Here is a 23,450-nt window from a genome sequence, read left to right on the forward strand (position 1 = left end):
ACTCATGGCTAGATAAGTCAGTTGGAGCTGTTGTTAGGGGAGCCTGGCCCAGAATTGCTTGATGTGGACTTTCCAGGAGTCCTGGAAATCTTGACTGAGATTTGTCATCTCCCAATTAGATTACTTCAATACACTCTACATCAGACATGTCAAACTCGTGACACTGCGCAATGTATCAGGACGGTTTTGCCATTGCCGGCAATGGGGTGAGTGTGGCTTCCACATGACGCATCTGGCCCACAAGCCGGCAGTTTGACACCCCTGCTCTACATGAACTGCTTTTGAAGGGTACTCAAAAGATGCATTGGCTCCAGAAGCAGCAGGTTGCTTGTAGATGGAATGCCATTACTTAAACATCAATTACGTATCAATCTTGGGAGTTCAGCATTGCAAACCAATGGGATCCCAGATACCGTTCAAAGTGGTGGCTTTGAGCTAAAGCTGTATATTGCTTGGCTCCTAAGAACCCACAAGACCATCTGCTTCCAATGGAGCCTACCCACCCAGTTTGGACAACCTGGTAAGAATACTAAAGGTTCCTTCCACAGGAGACATTTAGGCAAGAGCAAGTAATGTAGGGTTTTCTGTAATAGTATCTTATGGAATAGGCTCCTATCAGAAAACTGGATGGCAACATTGCTTCTGAATTGCAGGAAAGCCATCAAAATAAAGCTGTTCAGAGTGGTTAAGATCAATAATTGGGATCCCTGCTATATCACACAACAATGCTGAAGGGATTAATGGTGTTAATGTATTGCTATATTTGCTTTAATTTTGATATTTTTATTACTTTTTTTGTACACGTCTATGTAGAGTACAGTGATATAAAATGTAGTAAATGTACATTTATTTGCAGAAATTTGGGCATATCACAATGCTAAGCACTCATTTTTTATATGAAAAAACTAAAGAGAAAAATGTTGAATTTAAAGGAGCATTTTTAAAGCTATTTTATTTTGATCTTATTTTATTCTTTGCAATGTTTGTACAGTATTTGGTTTCACAGCAGGAAATCCGTGTTTCCTCACTTATTCTGTAGTCTGGATAAAGTCTGCAAAAAAGATAATTTACATTTTGTTTTTCACGGTATGCATAGTACTGTTTTTAAATAATAGCTTAAATCAGAGTAACAAAAAAAAATCTTCCAAAATATTTTTTACACTAATAACCCGAATTCTATAGGTATATATTTGACCACACTGGCCACTCAATTCCAAGTCAATCTTCAAAGCCAAAATCTTCTAAATGTGCCTCACTTTGGAGAACGTTTAACTTTGAAGAACCATTGTTTGCAATGTTTCCTTACTAGTCTAATTAGCAGACCCGTGAGTGAGAAGGTTGCAAATTTACAATCTTCTACCCTGGCTAGCGGAACTCTAGTGCCTGCCCAGGATAACGCGGCTCACACAACAGTAGGAGGGGATAATGGGATTTGTACTTCAGCTCTGGAGAGCGCCAGGTTGGGGAAAGGTGCCATTCCTTTGTGCGCTTTCCTATTCCTCCTCCCTTCTGCCTTTTCCAACCGGGCGAGCGCGGATTCCCACATCCTACTGACTTCACAGCTAGCAATTCTCTGCCCAGGCAGGCAAAGAATAACAGAGAGAAGAGGCCCTAACGGTAGGAGCAGCAGCAGCAGCCGAAGAGCGGACCCAGCGGCACAGCCAAGCTACGCACAAAAAGGGGGTCCTAAAAAAAGAGGAAGGAAATGGGGGGAAGTGCTGCTGAGCGAGGCCTGGCTCAGAAGAGAACTAAACCTGGATGGCATATTTACCTCAGGAGGAAGGGAGGGCGCGCATCTCCTCATCCCGGCAGAGGAGGAGGAGGAGGAGAAGGAGGAGGACGCTTTATTTGCCTGGAGGAAGCAGCAGACTCTAAAAATAAGCCTTGCGAGGGGCGATTCCCTCCTTCCAGCTCGCTACACCCATTTCCTCCCTCCTCCTCCTCCAACCCCTCGGCCGCCCTCCGAAAGCCCAGGCCGGAGCCGGAGCAGCAGCAGCAGCAGCAGCAACACAGCAGCGGGCGGGGCCGAGGGAGAAGGTTGCTCTGGGATTGATTGACGTGTCTCGCAGCCGACCACGAGGTCGGAGGAGTGGGGGGAGCCGCAGCCCGGCGCCCGAAGGTTAAGCGGGAGCGCCTATCAGCTGCTCCGGGAGGTTGCGAGTGACGAGTGGGCGGCGAGCGGCGTTTGGGCGTGTGCCGCCCGCTGCTCGGGGCTGGCTTTGCCGCGCACACATTGTCCAAGCCGCCGTCACGGCACTACCCGGGCGGAGCGGGTGCCTCAGTGCTGGGTGCCCAATGCGGGGAGGGCGCTGGAAACACGGGGCTCCTCCGCCGGCGAGGTGGAAAGTTCGCCGCTGCATCGGACCAACGGAGCATTGACTAAGAGCAGCCCGTCTGCGGCGGAGGGGGACGCGGAGTCTCTCCTCTCTTTCCAGTCACCGCGCAAACTTTGCGTTTCCTCGCCCGCTTCCTTCTTCTTCTTCTTTTTTTTAAAAAAAGAAATAAATAAAAATCTCTAGGAAAAGGCGGCTTTGCTTTTCTGGTTTGCAAGGAAAACCTCGCAGGCTGTAAACTAGTAAGTAGAGCTTCCTCCTCCGATTCTTAATGCTGTTTTTGGGCTAGAAGCAGGTTCTCGGCTCACCTGTGTAAGTAATCCCTTCGCAGCACTCGGAAAGGCGGCAACGAAGCGCCTGCGGATCTGTGGGTGGTTCTCCGGTTCAGCTCGTTGCCGTTGGGGAATATGGAAGGTGCGGACTGTAATAGCCAGAGGTCCTGCAGTGGTTCGCACGGCGCGCCCCAGGGAAGCCGTGTGCGGAGCTGTTAGTTGCATTTTGGCTTTTATGAGTCAAAATGGGGGAGGGAAGGCGGGTTGTAGAACGTCTCGTTCCCTGGATCTTGGCTGAAGCCGCCGCAGCAGTTGTAACCCGAATCTCTGAAGTGGGGTGTAAAGGCCAGCCTCCCTCTCCGTAGGTTATCGGCATCATCACCACCACCACCACCCCCCTCGTTGCTACCGTAAGTAGAGAATTGGAAGGCTATCGGTTTGGGAGGTGGCGGCTTCCCTCGGCCAAAAGCAACGCGGGAGGCGGTGGTCGGCGTACAAGCAGGGAAGACCCCGCGATCGCGTCTTGTCAGGGGAACAGCCTCGTGTGCGAGAAGACGGCTATTATGGGGTGTGTCTGATTGTCAGTCGAGGGACGTTAGTTAGGGAGATCGCAGGGAGGCTGAAGGGTGACTTGGATTCTGCCAGGCGTGTGTTTCATTCTGGAGCTTCGGGCTCCTCCTCGTTAACCGTCCGCTTGTGAAATCCAAATGCCAAAGTGCAAATTCTACGCAGGGATGGCTCTACGGCTTAAGAAAGCCCTGCGTGCAACGCTGTGCAAAGGGGCGAGGCGTGTCCAAGGATGGTGTGTGACAACACGCTCTCCGGTTTCCCCCCCCCCCCTCCCGGCGCTTTCCCGGTCTAGCAGCAACAGCCGCCGCCTCGCAGGCGCTAATATTAGACTGTGGACCGGCACATCTTGGCGCGAGGAAGTTCACCGGCTCAGCGTTTTTCTAGAGCTGGGAATTTTTGCTTGCCCAGGAGAATCGGATGGGTTTTGGGGGGCTCGGGAACGGGAAGGTTGACCACCACCTGCTTGCCTGTCTCTGTTCCCAGCTATATTGTGACTGTGCTTTCTGTAAACACTTCCTGTCAGCGCCGGGGATGGGGGGTGGGGGTGGCGGCGCCTGAATAATAGGAGTGCCAGTGGTTGCATCTTCTAGAAGCAACCAATTCTAAATTGTGATATTTTCTTTATCCATCGGTTTTTTCCTCTTCCAGTGGTATTCTCTTTGGGTCTTTTGCCCAAACTGTAGGTAGTTGTGGGTTTTGATTGCACTTTTCTTTTTCCTGTCACGCAGTTTAGGGAGTGGTCTGAGAGAATAGTGAAGTAAGTTTTGTTCACAGCTGCTGATGCAGCGGGCAGATTAAGATCCTTGTTTGGACATGTACACACATGAATAATCTGCATTATATAGTTTTGGAAGACTTTGAAAGGAAAAGGCCATGAGCTGCAGTCTTTAATGTGGAATGGTCCTTTCTGCCCCTTTGGGATTCTTAATCCTTTCCTCTGATCTTCTGTTACTTCGCAGCCTATAGTAGCCTTTTGTTATGATTGGGTACTGATTGAGGAGGGGTTAACATGGCTTCCTTCCTTGCTAGTTGATGCCACTCCCAGTTTTACAAACTGTCACTTGAAAATAGGTCCTGGGAATGCTTCCTCTTGGTAAATGGGAGAGAAATCTCCAGCTGCTTAATTTGCCCAGGGGCTTCAATAATTTTGTGCTTCATGGATGTGAATGTTGTCTTCCCCCTATCGTGTAAGCTGGCTTGTTGTATGGGTGTATGGGTGTGTGTGTTTGCTGTATTTTAAAACAGATTGGTAATACTTGAGTGTTTTAAGCATGTTTTCATCTGTCCTTGAGCTAAACTGGAGGGGAATGTGTTTATTTCCTTGGGAAGCAGGTGGGAGAGGCTCACATGCTGTTGCTTAAAGACAAGTCATTCTAGGCAGCAGGATCAATCCTCTGACCAAGGCATGCACTGGCTTTCATTGGCTCTGTCTCCTAAATCAGAGCCCACCTGAAAGCCCCACCCTTGGAAACAGGTATAGCTCCACTTATGTCATGATGTTCACCCTGCACACTTAGCTGTGTAGTAGACCATCAGTCAGATGAAATTCTGGAAAGGGTTTCCTCTGGGAATGTTAAATGAGCTATCCTTTAGCAGCAGTGTTGGATAAAGGCTCAGAAAAAATGAAGCTACACCCCAAGTATGCTTTTTTCCCCTCTTTTTCTTCCTAGTTCCACCCCCACCCCCCCACACAAATGCAGGGTTCGCTTTTTTCAGATCAACCTACTATTGATTCTTTGGTTGCTACAGTGATTGAGTGATTGGCTTGTTATCTGCATCTGACATCATGGGCTAAGAGTGAGTGACTGGTCCAGAGTCACCCAGGCAGATTTCATGCCTAAAGCGGGACTAGAACTCGGTCTCCTGGGTTCTAGCTTAATGCCTTAACCGCTAGACCAGACTGGGTCTCATATCCCTAAATGTGCATATGTATGTTAATATTCCCACAGCTCTCCTATACTGAGTCCCTATGTGCATCCATTAAGTGCAAGAAATGAGTTTGTGAATGGCAAATCCACTTAACTAATTTGTGAACACCATCTTTCTGTTGATATCACTTAGAAATAATGATCAGAGAATGAAAAAAGCACGTTGAAAACCAGTTGAAAATAAGGTGTTCTTTGATAATTGAGTAGAATTGGTCATTATTTTGCTACAATTTCATGTGGTCAAACCCCTTGGCATCATGAAGGATGTAGGAACTTGGTTGGAAGAGTCTTACTTCTGTATAAAAAACACAGCTTTGCACTTTAAAATCCTATCCTTTAACCCCAATTGGTAATTGAATTTCTTGATGATGAAAGAAGGTATATCCATGGCTGTAGTTGAACTGAATCCTAACTTGAATTTCCTCAATAGTAAACATTTTTCGTTACTGTAATAAAATATAGCTAAGGCTATTGTTACTAATTTTATTTTTGTGCTGCTCTTCTTCCTCCAAAAGCATATATTGATATTTGAACTTAAGAGAGAAAGCCTGTTCATTTTAACAGAAAAGCAATGAAAGGATTTTTTTTAAAAAAAGTGAGGTGGTGTTAACATTTACTTTTCATAACTTTATATGATGGACATTATAGGGAGTTCTGTCTTAATATTATGTATCAAGAACTGTTTTATTGGAAGTTAGTGTGAATGATTAGGCCTCAGATGGGGGCATATGAGCTTATTAAATTCCATAGGCTCGTGGTGGCGAACCTATGGCACGGGTGCCACAGGTAGCACGCAGAGCCCTCTCTGTGGGCACACACGCCGTTGCCCCAGTCCTAGGCCTTCAGATGGGTTTTATAAAACCTTTTCGCTTTAGGCCTCCGCTGCCATGTGCAAGAAAAAAAAAGGCTCAATCAATCAATTTCAACTTCTCGCAGGGAAAAAAAGATCTTGCAAAGTTGGAGTTGATTGGTTGAACTTTTTAGTCCCACCCAGTCTGCAGTTACCACTGCAGCCATGCCCACCCAATGGGCCACACCTACTCAATGGGCCACGCCCACCTGGCACCTGACAATACATAAGTAGGTTTTGGGTTGGAGTTTGGGCACTCGGTCTATAAAAGGTTCGCCATCACTGCCATAGGCACTAAAATACTTGTATTTATTTGATGTTTTTATTGTTTCAAAAATTAGTGTTTTAATTGTAATATATTTTTTTGAATTGTAAGCCACCCAGAATCATTGTCTCAGATGGGCAGCTATAGAAATTTAATAACTAAATGCAAAGTTTGAATAATGAAAATTTCTTCAAAATAAATGCTAGGAAATGAATATTTATGGATAAAAGAATAAATGTGTGGCTACATATTTATTGAGTTTTTCAAAATATAAAAAGTGCATGCTCCTAAGCCCTAAATTGACTATTTAACTTAAGCTGAATAATAAAACCCAGCCACCGTGGGTTACAGTTCAGCCTGATAACTCAACCAAAACATTATTATTGTTGTTGTTTTGTTGTTAGTTTTATCATAGAGAATAAAATACAAAACAAAATGAAACAAAACAAAATCATACATCAATTCTAAAACAATAAAGAAAATTTATTTTTTATTTATTTATTTGGTTATATTTATATACCGCCCTATTCCCTGAGGACTCAGGGCGGTTTACAGGGAATTAAAAATCCAAAATACAAAAATTAAGAACCAAATTAAAAAATATTAAATTAACCCTGTAGTCAGTTAAAAAGAACCCCAAATTAAAAATTCCTCCTCAGTCTGGGCCCGAGAGCTCGAAGAGCCAGGTCTTCAGGCCCCGGCGGAATGATCGAAGGTCGGGGGCAGTTCTCAGCTCCACCGGCAGCTGGTTCCAGAGGGCAGGCGCTCCCACCGAGAAGGCCCTATCCCTGGGTGTCACCCGCCGGCAGTCTCTTACCGGCGGGACCCTGAGCAGACCCTCCCTGTGGGAGCGCACTGGGCGAAGGGCATTTGATGCCGGCAGCAGGTGTTCCCTCAGATATCCCGGACCCAGGCCATGTAGGGCTTTATAGGTGATAACCAGCACCTTGAATTTCACCCGGAGGGCAACCGGAAGCCAATGCAGCTCACGGAGTAGAGGTGTTACATGGGAGTATCGGGAAACCCCCATTACAACTCGCGCGAGTAGTGTACAAAAGAAGAAAAAGTAGTCAATTAAATTTCACATTTAACAAGTAGGACCCACCCTCATTGGGTGCTGAAAAAAAAGAAAAATAAATTCTCCTCATCTTTGACACACACACACACACACACACACACACACACACACACACACACAAGAAGAAAGAAGAAAAAGTAAACAGGTTGAGCTAAACATTGCACTAATCTTCAAATCCCTCTGTTAACCTATGTTATTATATTTAGCACATAGAAAGTCCACAAACGGTTTCCAGTCTCTTATAGAGCTGTCTAGTAGTCCATTATCTCTAATGAAAGCAGTTAATTTTGCCATTTCTGCTAGTTCAGCCAATTTCAAAATCCATTCTTCAATAGTTGGCATTGCTTTTTCTTTCCAGTGTTTGGCAAGTACAATCTTCCCAGCCATCACCATGTGAAGGAATAGCACCCCAAATTGTTTTTCAATTGGCTTGTCCATCATGCCTAAAAGAAAAGCTTCAGGTTTCATTAATATTTATATCTTAAATATTTTTGCATTGTTGTTTATTTGGTAAGTTTTCACATATTTGCAAGACCACCACATATGATAAAACGAACCTGGATTTTGATTACATTGCCAGCATTTATTAGAAATCCCTTTATACATTTTCACTAGTCTATCTGAGGTCAAATACCAACAATATATCATTTTGTAAAAGTTTTTTTCAAACTATAATTTAATGTGAATTTTAGTCCATTCATCCAGACATTCTCCTATTTATCTAGCATTATATTATACCAAAAATATTTGCCCATTTTACCATACATTCTTTAACCTATTCATCTTCTAGGTTCATCATAAGTAACATTTTATATACTTCAGAAATCAAGTGGTCATCTATAGAACATAAATTAACGTCCAATACAGATTTAGTTCCTGTGTATACAAAACTTTTTTTAATCAAATTTAAATCTTTCAAAAATGCTATAATAACACAAAATCCTTCACTCATTAGTTGTTTTCTTGTCTTTATCTGAAATCCTTCTTTTTCAAGTCTTGATATGTCATCCATTTATATTCCGAAATCATCTCTGTTCTATGTAGCGCTTCCTGAGGTGATAACCAAAGTGGCACTTTATCAGCTAATCTTTGATACTTCCACCATGCACATGCAATCGATTGCCTAAGACAGGGGTGTCAAACTCAATTTCATTGAGGGCCGCATCAGCATTGCGGTTGCCCTCAGGGGGCCGGGTGGGTATGGCCTGGGTGGGCGTGGCCTACTGGGTGGGCGTGGCTAGAGTGCGTATGGCCTGGGTGGGCGTGGCCAGCTCTACATCGTTCACATCAAGGGTGCCTATGGGGGCCTGGGCAGGAGTGGGACAGATTTGAGGGTCTCTGGCAGGAGGAGGGTCTCTGGGCCAGGGCCAAGGCAGTGGGGGCCGTTCCCTCACTGTTTCCAGGATGGCTTCGCGGGCCGCATGAAACCACTTCGCGGTTCGTATCTGGCCCCCAGGCCTTGTGTTTGACATGTCTGGCCTAAGAGGATGAAACTTAAAACCAGCGTTAACTTTTACTTTGTCGTACCACAGATAGGCATGCCAGTCAAATCTCAAATCAAAACCTTCGAGGTCTAATAGCCTTGAATTTTTTAAAGTTATCCAATCTTTTAACCATACCAGACACGTTCTTAATTAGCTGGAGTTTTTATGGAAGTGAGAAGCCATGAAAGGAAAAGGAAAGCGCATGGAAATCAGAGAGATCATTCCATGGATAACATAGGGGATGAAAAATCATGTAGAACTTTTCAACCAACTTTTAATTGGTTAAAATATTGATGACAATATTTTACACACAATTATTACTCTGCAGAAAAAAAAATAAATTAAGCTATTATGGATCAGATGAAAGGTTTACCTAGTTTAGTGTTCTATTCCTACAGTTGCCAGATAATTTTTTATGAAGAGTTCTAAAGCAGGTGTGGTTGTAAGAGGACCTATGTGGGCCAGTGGTGGGATTCAAATATGTGAACAACCGGTTTTCTTTAAAAAAACGGTGCCGGAACTCAGAGGTGCTGTCATTGGGAGCGATGCCGGTGTCTTGCTATGGCGTCGCCGCCCGTCCTTTGCACCTGCGGCTCGGAGCCACATGCCATGGGGATTCCCCTCCCCACAGCCGCCATGGGGATTCCCCTCCCTGCAGTTGCCACGCTGAGCCCCTACCCGGAGCTGCTCCGAACCCCGACCCAGAGCTGTGTTCCTCGTGGCAGTGGTCTCCGGCGCCAAACAGCCTCTTTCCAACCACATCCAGAAAAATTTGTAACAAACATTGGAATTCTGAAGGCTGTGTTTGGTATTTCACAGCAATGTTACTGGAAGGAAAAAGCAATCCCTGCTGCATTACTGATCCCAGAGAAGCATTTGCATGTATGCAGGTATCCTTAGGGTGCCATAGTTATGGATGAGAAATATTGGTTGCAAAGTTAGCACTTCTGGATGTAATACAGATATTTTGGACTTATTTTTGTTTCTTTGCATGTTTGATATTTTTAAAAAGGCATATGCTACTGACTACACTTATGCACATATGTAACATCTTTTGCTAGGATTCTGCTTGTCCAGAATGTGAACAGTGAAAGATTGTGACTAAACAAAAATTTAATGTACAAATAATACCACCAGAAATTATTTTAGCCTTTTTAATAAATGTTGTTATTGATATTAATCTCATCATGGAAAACATCATATATTGTTATGTATATACTATGTTAATTATTTAAAGACTGAAGTGCAACATAACTAGATTCTAAATAATCTATTTTTCAAAACACACAACAGTCCAAACAGTAAAAGTAAAGTCCAAATTAAGAATATTTCATTCTTAAGAATTGTTTAATTTAAAGTGGTTTAGTTGTAATAGATGGTTATAGATTCAAATAGTTTTCAAGAGTGTACAAAAGATACTATCTTTTTTCTAGAATCAGCTAAATTAGACATATTACATTGAGAAAAATGTTTCACTTCCTTCCTATTACCTTTATTGATTTCATTGCAGAGATGTTAACATAGGAAATAGATTATTTTGTATCTAATTTTACCTTCCAAAAGACAGAAGCAGATGAAAAATGTGAAGTTCTTTCCTGTTGGCTTTTTTGAATTCTAAAAGTTTAGTTCCTAAAGAAGTAACCTTGTAAATAATTTTAATGTTCTCCTCTAGTGTAGGGTAGGCAACCTTGGCTCTTTTATGACTCAAGGACTTCAACTCCCAGAATTCCTGAGCCAGCATGGCTCAGCTTGGAAACCTCTCTCTTTCCCCTCAGCGTGGCTGGCTCAGGATTTCTGGGAGTTGAAGTCCACGAGTCATAAAAAAGAGCCAAGATTGCCTACTCCTAAAGCCAATAGAGGGAGCTTTTTTTGCAAAAAAAAGGTGCCGGAACGCCGTTCTGAGAAAAAAGCCCTGCTTATAACCATTTTTTACTGTTACGAGTAACAGTATGCTTGGCAACTGACTTTTATTTATGATGGTTGCAGAGTCCTCGGGTCATATGGTCACCTTCTGACAAGGAATCAATGGGGAAGACAGATTCACTTAAAAACAGTAGCAAGAAAGGTTGTAAAACGGGGCAAACCTCAAATATCTCAGCAACAGAAATTTTGGGCTCAATTCTGGTCATAAGTTGAGGACTACATGTATGCCATTTTCAGAATAGCAGTACATGGATTTGATGGTTTCATCAGATTCATCCACTATTGTCCTTGGAACCTGGGCGAGATCATTCGTGGTTTTGGGGTGGGGTATCACCAGTACGCTGATGATACCCAACTTTTTCTTTCCACCCCAGACCAACCCAGTGATGCCCTCTCCGTGATGTCCCGGTGCCTGGATGCGGTTCAGGTCTGGATGGGGAGAAACAGGCTTCGTCTCAATCCTGCCAAGACTGAGTCGCTGTGCATATCGGCATCTCGAGTTAACCAAGTTATTCCATCCTTAATGATGGGGGGTGAGGTGTTACCCCCCGTTGATAGGGCTCGCAACTTGGGCGTTCTCCTGGATTCACGGCTCAATTTTGAAGACCATATAGGAGCCGTGACCAGGGGGGCTTTTGCCTGGTGCGCCAGTTGCGTCCCTATCTGGACCGAGACGCCCTACGCACAGTTACTCATGCGCTTGTGACCTCCCGCTTGGACTACTGTAACGCTCTCTACATGGGGCTGCCCTTGAAGACCACACGGAGGCTTCAACTGGTGCAGAATGCGGCCGCGCGAGTTGTAATGGGAGTCTCCCGATACTCCCATGTAACACCTCTACTCCGCGAGCTGCATTGGCTTCCGGTTGCCCTCCGGGTGAAATTCAAGGTGCTGGTTATTACCTATAAAGCCCTACATGGCCTGGGTCCGGGTTACTTGAGGGAACACCTGCTGCCGGCATCAAATGCCCTTCGTCCAGTGCGCTCCCACAGGGAGGGTCTGCTCAGGGTTCCGCCGGTGAGAGATTGCCGGCGGGTGACACCCAGGGATAGGGCCTTCTCAGTGGGAGCGCCTGCCCTCTGGAACCAGCTGCCGGTGGAGCTGAGAACTGCCCCCGACCTCCGATCATTCCGCCGGGGCCTGAAGACCTGGCTCTTTGAGCTCTCGGGCCAAGGCTGAGGAGAAATTTTAATTGGGGTTTTAATTGTGTACAGGGTCAATTTAATATTTTTTAATTCGGTTTTAACTTTTGTATGTTGGATTTTTTAATTCCCTGTAAACCGCCCTGAGTCCTCAGGGAAAGGGCGGTATAGAAATATAACTAAATAAATAAATAAATCAATCAGCAATCAAACTCATAAATAAATTTTATTTTACCACATTGGACAAGCTTGTTTGTACTGAATTGGTTGTGCCATTTTAAGACAATTTCAAGTAGTCATCAACTTACCACTATTTATTTAGTGACCATTCAAAGTTATGACCATGCTGAAAAAAGTGACAACCAATTCTCACACTTGTGACCGTTGTAGTGTCCCTGTGGTCACCTGATTCAAAATTCAGGTACTTGGCATTCAGCCAAGTATTTACAATGATTGTAGTGTCCCAGGATCCTATGGTTGCCATTTGCGATCTCTCTAGTGGGCTTCCAAGAAGCAAAATCAATGGGAAAAACTGGATTTCATTAGATTGTGTGATTCACTTAACAAGTATGGTGATACGCTTAACGACCACAGCCAAAAAAAAAGCTGGGTGTGACTCACTGATCACCTTGCAAAGCAATTGAGGTTCTAGTCCCGATGTGGTTGTAAGTTGAGAACTAACTGATCAAAGAGAGAATCAACCTGGAATTAAGGAGATATTTCCTAACAGTGAGGACAATTAATTGGTGGAATAGCTTGCCCCCAGAAATCGTGGGCACTCCATCACTGGAGGTTTTTAAGAAGAGGCTAGACAAGTCACTTGTCTGAGATGGTATAGGTTCTCATGCTAGAGCAGGGGGCTGGACTAGAAGACCTCCAAGATCCCTTCCCTCTTCTCTTCTCTTCTCTTCTATAAATATAAAGCTCTTTCGGTTACTTTTGCTTTTTTCTCTCACAATAATTGCTCTTAGCATTATTTCAGATTTTGTTTTCAAAATTTATTTATCTTATTAATTTTTGAATTTTCCTTGTATAACTTTGCTTTTTTCTTTAAACAAAAGGACAAGGAAAATGATAATAACTTAGACAATTTTCTTCATTTTCTAAAAGAACATATTCTTTTCTCTAATAAAACTCTCTACACTGTTTCATAGCCAGAGTTTTTGTTTTTGTAATACTTTTATTATCTGTAATTCAAATTCTACCTGAGCTTTTGTCATTGTAATTTTGAGTATTCTCAAGATACTTGGTTCTGCAATAGTGGTGAATATCTGTAGCGCGAATGTAGGATGAGGGTTCGTTCTCCGAGGTTGTGGGTTGGTTTCCGAACGTTTCGTTACCAGGCTAGGTAACATCTTTATTACCGTTCAGAAACCAACCCACAAGCTTGGAGAACAAACCTTCACCCTCATACTTGGTTCTTTCCATTTTTCCTTTCCATTTCCTTTTTTTCTAGCAGATTCCTTATTTTATTTATTTTTATTTATTTTAATTCCATTTATATCCCGCCCTTCTCCGAAGACTCAGGGCGGCTTACAAGCTTAGCAGTAGCCTTCATTCTATGTATATGCCTGCTTGTTAGGGCTTTCACACACACACCAAGCGGCATTATTACAAAGTCAGCTTATTGCCCCCAACAATCTGGGTCCTCATTTTACCTACCTCGGAAGGATGGAAGGCTGAGTCAACCTTGAGCCTGGTGGGACTCGAACCTGCACTAATTGCAGGCAGCTGGTGTTACTTAAGGAGGCATTAGCCCACTGCTCCACCAAGGCTCAAAAGAGGATATTATAGTAATATCCTCTTTTGAAGTAAAATATGACTGCTACATAATATGTAATATTAAATTTAATAGCATTGTGGCTACAGTTTCTCATAAATTCAATAACTCCTGGATTGTACATGTCAGTGTGTTATTCTAGTTAGTATAATATAATGTTGATAATGGGTCAAGTATTAATCCAATGAATACATGGCATAAGTCACTAGTGTGGAACTCTTCTGCAGTCAAGATAAAAATACAAAATTATCAAATCAAGTTCAATTGTTGATGACTTTGTAAACATATCCAACTAATATTTTTTTTGGCAGAATGCAGAGGTGGTTCAGGGCCGCCTTCTTGGATATCTTTTTGACTTTACAATCTGCTTAAATAAATTTGTATAACATGTTAAGCTAAAAGTACAGCTATTGTGGCTTATATGTAAATCAGCACAGTAACTGAATCTCACACCCTAACTAAGTGTCCAGAAAAAAAGATCATTGCTAGAGGCTGGATAACACAATTTGTATGAACAGTTCTGAAGCAAAGTGAGTTCTAGTTTTTAGTTCTACAAAAAAAATAAAAGTCTATCAGTAACTGACATGTACAGTTTTATGGGAAGGTTGGAGTCCACGTCTCACCTGCCAGCTGGACTGCAAAAAAAAAATGTGCTTGGCCCAGCTCTTTATCCTTCAGCTGCCCTCATCTTCACCTACCCACGTTTGTTTTCACACTGACTGTTTCGTAAATGAATGATAAACGAACAATTGAGGAGGGAAATTCCCCAAAGACAGGAGGGGAATCATAGGAGATAGAGTAAGGAAAAAGTTGGAGCTGGTAGGAAATTACCCATTCCGCACCATTTGAATACAGCATCCAAGCTGTACTCTATAGGACGTACAGAAACCCAGTAGCATCGTCAAAACAAACATGTGATGCTGGTTGCAGCCTAGTGCTGCTCTTGTGTAAATGGTAGGAGCTACTTCAAATTGTGGTGGTTCTTGGCATAGTTCTGGAGTGATTTGGGCAGTGGATTTTTTTTTTCCTTTCCTGTTACTGCAACTTGGAATCACGCATGCGAGAACCAATAATCTATAATCAAAATTATCCTGACTGAAATGTTTTTCCAGTCTTAAAAATAAAGCAGAATCAAATAAAGCAAAACCAAATATTGGAGATTGAAAAAGCACATGGCAAAAGTAAAGATTCCAGCAGGCTGTATGCAGCTTGTCTTGTTTACAAAGAGGATGGGGCAGGATGTAGTATTTATACAGAGAGAGAGAGAGAGAGAGAGAGAGAGAGAGAGAGAGAGAGAGAGAGAGAGAGAGAGAGAGAGAGGGAGAGAGAGATTAAAACTTATGCATAGAACTTATTGTGTGAGCAATATTTATAACCCCAACAATACATAGCAACCTTCCACAATCTTACTCCTCCTAGTTAGGTTTGACTACAACTTCCACCTTACTAACGGGGTTATGGGAGTTATCAACACATCTGAAAGAAAACTGTTTGGGAGCAGATATTCATATTAAAAAAGACAATAGGCAAGGAATTCTCTATAGGGTGGTTTTACATAAACCTTCAGTTTGAAAGGATTAAGTATCTCCCAGTATATTAAATCTTTGCTGAGGAATATAAGATTTTTATAATGATACTGCGAAACACTGAGTATCATATGCAAATATTTACAAGCAAATATGGGAAATGGATGACTACTCAAGAAAATCAATAATCTACATTAACTGAAGATATAATTCCAGAAAACGGTGTTTTTTTTAAAAAAAACCCTAAATATTCACTAATCTGAACAGAATAATAAGAACTGGGCAATATAGAAGCTTACAGAATTATTTTCATAAATGCTAGAATGGACATTTCATTTGCTTTCTCAGCGTGAACAGATATTACACACAATAGAAACAAAACATGCTAAAATGAGATTTTTAGAATATTTGAGAACAGTGTTTTAGACATGTTCGGGAATTCAGGATACCTGCACATGAAAATTTTCCAACAGTTCGGGAATATCCCAGGTCTGTGTGTCCCCATAACACTGACTCTGAATGAGAGTTGAGTTATTTCTATATTTCTGGTTCTGCAGCGGGACTGGATCAAAGAAGCTAATACTGTTTATTGCAGTTTTGCAGAGCTTGTGTTATTTCACAAGCTCTCTTACTTGCCTTCTGATCCTCAACTTCACAGTTTTTAAAAGAGGAAAGGTGACTTGGTGACTTTGTAGTGTGGTTCTCATAGGAATTGCTCAGATTTTCCCCCCTTTTTTATGCATATGATGAGAGAAATTCTAGCCAGGCAGTAAACTAACAATGTGAGTGATGGAATCTTAGCCATTTATCTTGTTCCCTCTTAGTGGACTGGATGAAGTGTATCATTCATTTCAAGGCCAGCAAAATTTAATGCAGGACCACGACTGACTGACTTTCTCTTTTTCTTTTTGCACTGTGCTTCAGTTGTTTGAAGTTAACCGGATTGAAGATAATCACAGGTATGCTTCAAAGAGCTTTTAGGGTTAGAAAATAAAAAAGGTTGAAGGTGCAGGTACATCTTCAGCTATAAACTACTGAATAGCTACTAAACTATATCCAGTTCAAAATGTAGCACAAGATTTTTATAATGTGTTTTAATGTACCTCATAAGTTGAAAGAAAATTTTAAGTACTGTAAACCTAATTCATCTCAAAGGATTTGTGAGTCCTGAATTTCTGGAGAATACCAGTTTGCTACTCTTGTGTTAGAATTACAGAGCAATATCTTCATAATATAGTATCATGCTAACTGAGCACATATGATAAAAGATTCTTATTGATATCAAGAACTTCCCAATAGAATCTGCCAGTTTGTGTATGTTGAGGCTGAATACAGAATTCCTCACCATTAGCCATGCTGAGTAGGAGGGCTGTTATACTTCCAAACCATCAGGGGAACAGCATGATGGCCGAGACTAATGTATTGTGCAGCTGGGAGGCAGAATAGAAACGATGGCTTATATCTGTAACATAAACATAAAATAAGCAATATTTATAACTAAATGGAATCAAGAAATATTGTGTGCAAGTAACAGTTGTGTAGCGACTGTATGAAGTTATAGTGGACCTTTCAGTAGCTACTTTCGACCCAGTTTCAGATCGCAACGGCTGCCTACTCCACATCTCACATGACTGCATTTTGAGTGCTTGGAAGCCTGCTCATCTTTGTGGCCAGTCGTAGCATTTTATGGTGAAGTGACCACAATTTACAATGTGTTTTTGTGGGTTTCTGGCCTTTTCAGTTGGTTTCCGGCAAAAAAAGTGCTCATACCATAGGAATAAATTGATTTGCTTAATGCGTGTGGCATTTGCTTAATGACTGCCACAAAAAAAGGTAATAAAATCAGGTCTGGTCATGTCAGTATTTTGTGTTATGACCACCATGATTTACGATGGAAATTCCAGGCTCTGTTATGGACTACCCATAATTTTCTGTTTTTAAAAAGCAGAAAAAGTGATGAGATTTTAAAAGATAATTTCATAAAACACTAGGAAAGAAAGAACTTTGGGAAATTGATTTAATGTGGGTTATGCTATAAATGAGTAAATGATATAATTGAATGATGGTTATGACAAATAAGTAAATGGTGAAAGCATACATAATTTTAATGTTTGCACTGAAAATAATGGAAATTATTCATTGTGATTTACTGTTTAGAAGCAAAGCAAAAGAATATTATATATGTGTTTTTGAATCAATGCTGACTACTAGCAACTGCCTGGACTAATCCCTGTAGTTTTCATGGCAAGATTTCTGTTATGTATGTAAATAGTTAGCAATAAGCCATGGAAGAGATTGCAAACACAGTGCAGCTTTGCAAGGTTTAAAGCGGGAAAATAAGGTGCAATCATTGGACGCCACAACCAAGGAGCGGGAAAAGAGACTGTTTGTATTGGTTACAGTTCAAACGCTTTCTCTATAAAAGGGTTGCAACATTTGACAGTTGAAGGTTGACTTTGTGTATTCAATAAACTCGTTCAGCGTTTACCACTCTGAGTCCTCGTCAATTCGAACCAAACAACTGGCGACGAAGGTGGGATTGACAGAAGACCAGAGATTAGGAAGAATTGTCGTGGAAGCGGCAAATTCAGAGCGAGTCACAGTCAACCGAGCGGCCGCGGCAGAATAGGGAAAAATTCTCCGAATGGCGCAAATCGGGTCACTGAAGGAATTCGACCCTAACTTCCCCGAAGATTGGGAAGAATACATCGGTCAGGTAGAAGGATTCCTGTTAGTGAACGGAATCACCGACGACCGGAAAAAAGCGGCGGCACTTTTGACAATCTGCGGCACACCGGTCTACAGAGTTGCTGTCGGGCTGTGCCAGCCACAACCAGTCTCCAGCGTGCCCTATGCCGACCTCCTCGCAAAATTAAAAGTTCACTTTACTCCCCGAAGGTCCGAACTTTTTTGGCGGCGCATCTTCGAGAAGAGAAATCAGAGACCGGGGGAGTCCATACAGAAATTCGTCGCTGCCGTCAGGGAAGCCGCAGTACGTTGCAAATACGATAATTTAGAAATTAGAATCCGGGACAGAGTCGTGCTGGGCTTACGTGATGAACAATTACAAAATAGAATAATCGCCAAACCTACCGGCGATTTACAGGAAGTGCTCGACGAACTCCTAACGTATGAGTCAACCGGCTATCGTGACCCCCCCCGCAGTAGCATGGCGGCAGCACCCGAAATTAACCAAGAGGGCTATGTGGACTGTGGGGAGGTGGATCAGCAGTGGGAGGAAGAGATCGCCGAAGTCTCCAGGCGATTCGGAAAGATGGCACCAAGACAACTCAGAAGCGAGGGGCCGGAACCTGGCCGCCGGCAACAACCCGCAACACCGCAAAGACCACCGACCGGGGCACAACGACCGTGGCGGGACACCGCAACTAGACCACGCGACAACGAAACCCAGAACCGATGTGGCAGCTGCGGCGGCAACCATCCCCGCGCTTCCTGCCGATTTCGTACCGCCAAGTGCAGGGCTTGCGGCAAGACCGGCCACATCCAGGCCATCTGCAGAAACCGCGTTCGGGACACCCGTCTGAACGAAGTGGATGTGTGGCCAGAGGGTAAGGTAACCCCCAATGCTAGTGGCAAGGAGACCCCTAAAACCCGGGTGAAATTTCCAACCCTAAGGGAGGTGGCCCGCGTCAATCGAAGACGGCGGGGAAGGGGGCACAATTTTCCGGACGGAAAATTAAATATCACAGTCCTTCTGCAAGGGGTCCCTTGCAGAATGGAAATCGACTCAGGGGCTTCAGTGTCGATAATTTCCACTGAAACCCTTGAGAAAATTGAACGACTAAGCGGAAAAAGACTTCCACTTAGTCCAACAAATATTCAATTAATGGACTTCCAAAAAAGTCCAATAATCGTAAAAGGAAAGACCAGCCTTAGAGTAAACTTTAAGGGGTTTAAGGGGGTCTTAGATTTGATAGTTACGGAGGGGAATAGGACCAGCTTAATAGGGCTTAATTGGTTTCCTGCCCTGGGAATTTGGATAGGGGGAATAAATTCAGTAATTAGAAATAAGACCCTCGAATCCGTCTGCAAAGAATTTGCAGACGTATTCGATGGGTCTCTAGGCAAGTACAAAGGGCCCCCCATTAATTTTAACCTAGACCCCTCAGTAAATCCAATCAGGCTAAAGGCCCGGAGGGTACCTTTTGCCTTAAAAGGAAAAATCGAGGCCGAGCTCGACCGGCTTGTAGGCCTCGGAGTTTTAGAACCTGTTGAGGGCGGTTTGTGGGAGACGCCGATTGTCACACCCCTCAAACCCAATGGGGATGTGAGAATCTGCGCCGACTACAAAGCCACCCTCAACATTGGAATGAAAAAGCATGCTTACCCGGTCCCGACGGTGAAGCAGGTCCTCGCCACGATCCAGGACGCCGCCATCTTCGCCAAGCTCGACTTGGCGCATGCGTACTTACAGTTGACTGTTTCCAAAGAGGCTGCAGAGGCACAGACAATTGTTACCCACAAGGGGGCGTTCCGAGTCCACAGACTGCAATTTGGAATTGCAGCAGCTCCAGGCATCTTCCAAGAAGTGATGGAGAGGACCTTAAAGGGCATACCTGGAGTATGCCCTTACTTTGATGATGTCCTAATAGCTGGAAAAGATGAAGGAATGTTAGTAGAGCGGCTGGAACAGGTACTGGGTAGATTTAGAAAGGCTGGATTAAAATTAAAAAAGGAAAAATGTAGCATAGGGGTTAAATCCACTGATTTTTTGGGGTTCAGGATTGACAAAAGCGGAGTCCACCCTACCCCTGAAAAAATTAAAGCAATAAAAGGGGCTCCTGAACCAAGGAACAAGGCTGAGCTACAGGCCTTCCTAGGCTTGGTAAATTTTTATCACACTTTTGTGCCACATAAGGCTGCCATTGCAGAACCACTGCACAGGCTTTTAGATAAGAAGACCCCTTGGCATTGGCAAGACAAGCACAAAGCGAGTTTCCAGACCTTAAAAGACATCCTTTCCAGTAGTTCAACTGTAACCCACTTTATAGAAAACAGACCAATCTACCTGGCGTGCGATGCTTCGCCTTATGGCGTTGGGGCAGTAATCAGCCATTTAGACACCCAGGGAATGCAAAGACCCATTGCTTACTACTCCCGCACACTAACCAAGGCAGAGCGGAACTATGCTCAAATAGACAGGGAAGCTTTAGCCATAGTGGCAGGAGTTAAAAAGTTCCATGACTACCTGTATGGCAGGAACTTTACAATACTGACAGACCACAAACCCCTGCTGGGACTGTTTACCACAGATAAACAGACTCCCCAAATTATGTCTCCCAGGATGCTGAGATGGTCCATTTTCCTCTCAGCATATTCATTTTCCCTCCAATACCGACCAGGTAAGGACATGGGTCACGCAGACGCTCTTAGCAGATTGCCCCTTAGCACAACAGAGGAGGACCCTGCCCCAGTGGGACAGGTAATGTCCCTACAAGATATTCCTGATTTGCCCCTAACTGCTAAAGACATAGCTGAGGCAACCAATAAGGACCCCATCTTAAGGAGAGTAATGGCCTGGGTCATGAGCGGTTGGCCCAACGCCAACCCGGACGTAAAATACAGTCCATTTTTCAGAAGGAAAGATGAACTATCAGTTCATATGGGTTGCTTACTCTGGGGAACTCGTGTAGTAATTCCAGAAATCCACAAATCAGCTATTCTATTTGAATTGCATGAGGGACACCCTGGAATAGTAAGGATGAAGGCCCTGGCTAGGAGTCACTTGTGGTGGCCAGGTTTGGACCACGACATTGAGGAATGCGTTGCCAATTGCCATCTGTGCCAACGTTCCAGGCCCGAACAACAACACATCCGCACACATAAATGGGAGCTAGCTAGGAATCCTTGGTCCAGGATTCACATTGACTTCGCTGGACCTTTCCAGGGGTTAACGTTCCTTGTAGTGGTCGACAGCTACTCTAGATGGCTAGAAGTAGTACCGGTCAGTTCAGTAACGGCAGGCAGAACAATACAGGCATTAAGGGGCCTCTTTGCCACTCATGGGTTGCCGGATTTAATAGTGTCTGATAACGGGCCACAATTCACATCTATTGAATTTCAGGATTTCCTCAAGGCCAACTCGATTAAGCATAAGACGTCTGCGCCCTTCCACCCCTCCTCCAACGGATTGGCTGAAAGGAATGTGAGGACCACGAAGGACGCGCTTAAGAGAATCATTCGAGGAGACTGGCATCAGAGACTAGCTGAGTTCTTGTTGGCTCAGCACACAACCCCTTGTTCGGCTACAGGGAAAAGTCCAGCTGAAATGAGGTGGGGCAGGAAAATATTGACCAAGTTGGACAGATTACACCCTGACAGACTCCAACCAAACATTGAATTAGACATTCCTAACAGAACATTTGAAGTGGGGGACTTGATTTGGGCCAGGAACTACGCCCAAGGGGACAAATGGATTCCAGGGGTGGTAACTGAAATCTTAGGTCCCCTATCATACATCATTGAGGGGGAAGGGAATAGGATCTGTAAAAGACACATAGACCAGCTGAGGAAAAGATCTAGTGGGTGTGTGCCTGCTGAGGGGGACCAAAGCTCAGTAAGGGGAAACAGTACAGACAACATTAGGCCTGAAAGTGATGTAGAGGTTGGGCAAGATGACACATTCCATGATGCCCAACAACAACAATTCAGTCCAATTGATTGGGAAATACCCCTGCGAAGTAGGCCAGTGACCACTGAATCCCAAACACAACCTACTACACAAGACAGTACATCTGAAGCCAGTAACCCAGAGCCCAGGTCCAGTAGTAACCAGCATAGTAACCAGCAGCCAAGCAGTCAACCAGAAAGAAGGGTCCCTAATAGCCAAAGTAACAGATACCCGTCCAGAATACATAGGCCACCAAAATACCTAATGGATTTTGTAAAGAAATGACACCAACTGGGGGGTAAGGGGTGTTATGTATGTAAATAGTTAGCAATAAGCCATGGAAGAGATTGCAAACACAGTGCAGCTTTGCAAGGTTTAAAGCGGGAAAATAAGGTGCAATCATTGGACGCCACAACCAAGGAGCGGGAAAAGAGACTGTTTGTATTGGTTACAGTTCAAACGCTTTCTCTATAAAAGGGTTGCAACATTTGACAGTTGAAGGTTGACTTTGTGTATTCAATAAACTCGTTCAGCGTTTACCACTCTGAGTCCTCGTCAATTCGAACCAAACAATTTCAGAAATGGTTTGTTATTTATTGCCTGTTTTCCTAGGTCTTAGAGAGAATGATTGGCCCAAAGTCATTGGCAGCTTTCATGCCTAAGGTGGGACTAGAATTCAGTTTCCTGTTTTATAGCCTTAACCACTACACCATTCTGGCTCCCTATAAAAACGAATGCAGTGAAATAAAATATGTTTCTGACATTTAATCATCTCTAGTTTATCATAATGCCATACTTCATGAATCACTATACTAAGTTGATGTTTCCTGTTTCCATTCTGTCATATAACCATAGTTTGAAAGGTGGTTGGTTTTAGAATTCTAACAGATTTTTATTTCACACTATGATTGCAGTGCTGTGTAAAATTACCTGAAAATAAGCACATTCAAACATAGTAGTGTGCCATACATATGGGTAGCCATACTACGTTTTGTTCTGTGACTATTCATATTTTCAAGAAGCTCAGTTTGGTGGTAGCATCTCCTAAACCTTGGTTGATCTGAAAAAACTAAACAGTGGTGAACCTGGTTAGTGCTCAAGTGGGATACTATTCAGAAAGTCTGGGCTAGACTAAAAAGAAAAAGGAAAAAATTCTGACCATTTTGAAAAAAACCCAGCATCAAGTCACTTATTATATCCAATAAGCTACATATAAGTGTCTATGACTTCACCAAGAACCGAGCTAACTTAGAGAGATTATCTAGGCTTGCAAGAAAGCAGTGTTTGTTTGTTCACTCAAGTCAGTCAGAAAATTGTGAGGAAGGAAAAAAGGGAATGGAATAATTGATTGTGACAGGAAAGAGACATTATGGATACAGAAAAGTTCCATCTTGTTTTAGATTCCTGGGTATCAAATTATCTTCTGTGTGAACGTGTCTATGATATCATTCGTCTGAGTACTCAGGGAGGAGAGATTCCAAAGATAGCTTTTTCTGGCAGCATCAAGTTACATCTGAAAGCAGTAGCTTTCCTTCAGGAAAGAAGAATAATGTTTCTAAAAACTGCTAAATGCAATAGCAGCTAGAAATAAATGGCTGGGATTTCTGAGAATTAATGTTTATCCAGCCAGCCATTTCCATCTGACTGTCTTGTGTTATCCCTAAAAAC

The 23,450-nt window shown here is 43.2% G+C and overlaps 1 protein-coding gene across 4 annotated transcripts in view; it reads left to right on the forward strand.

Annotated features, from left to right (window-relative positions):
• The first annotated feature begins 2,143 nt into the window (after positions 1 to 2,143).
• HRAS (HRas proto-oncogene, GTPase) overlaps positions 2,144 to 23,450 on the forward strand; it is a 143,155-nt gene continuing 121,848 nt past the window's right edge. For all 4 annotated transcript variants that reach the window (XM_081313002.1, XM_081313001.1, XM_081313003.1 and 1 more), the window contains exon 1: positions 2,144 to 2,575. The gene's annotated coding sequence lies outside the window, so the exon portion shown is untranslated. The remainder of the gene's footprint in view (positions 2,576 to 23,450) is intronic.

Source organism: Vipera berus (assembly GCF_964194415.1).
Source record: "Vipera berus genome assembly, chromosome: 1".
Taxonomy (NCBI): domain Eukaryota; kingdom Metazoa; phylum Chordata; class Lepidosauria; order Squamata; family Viperidae; genus Vipera; species Vipera berus.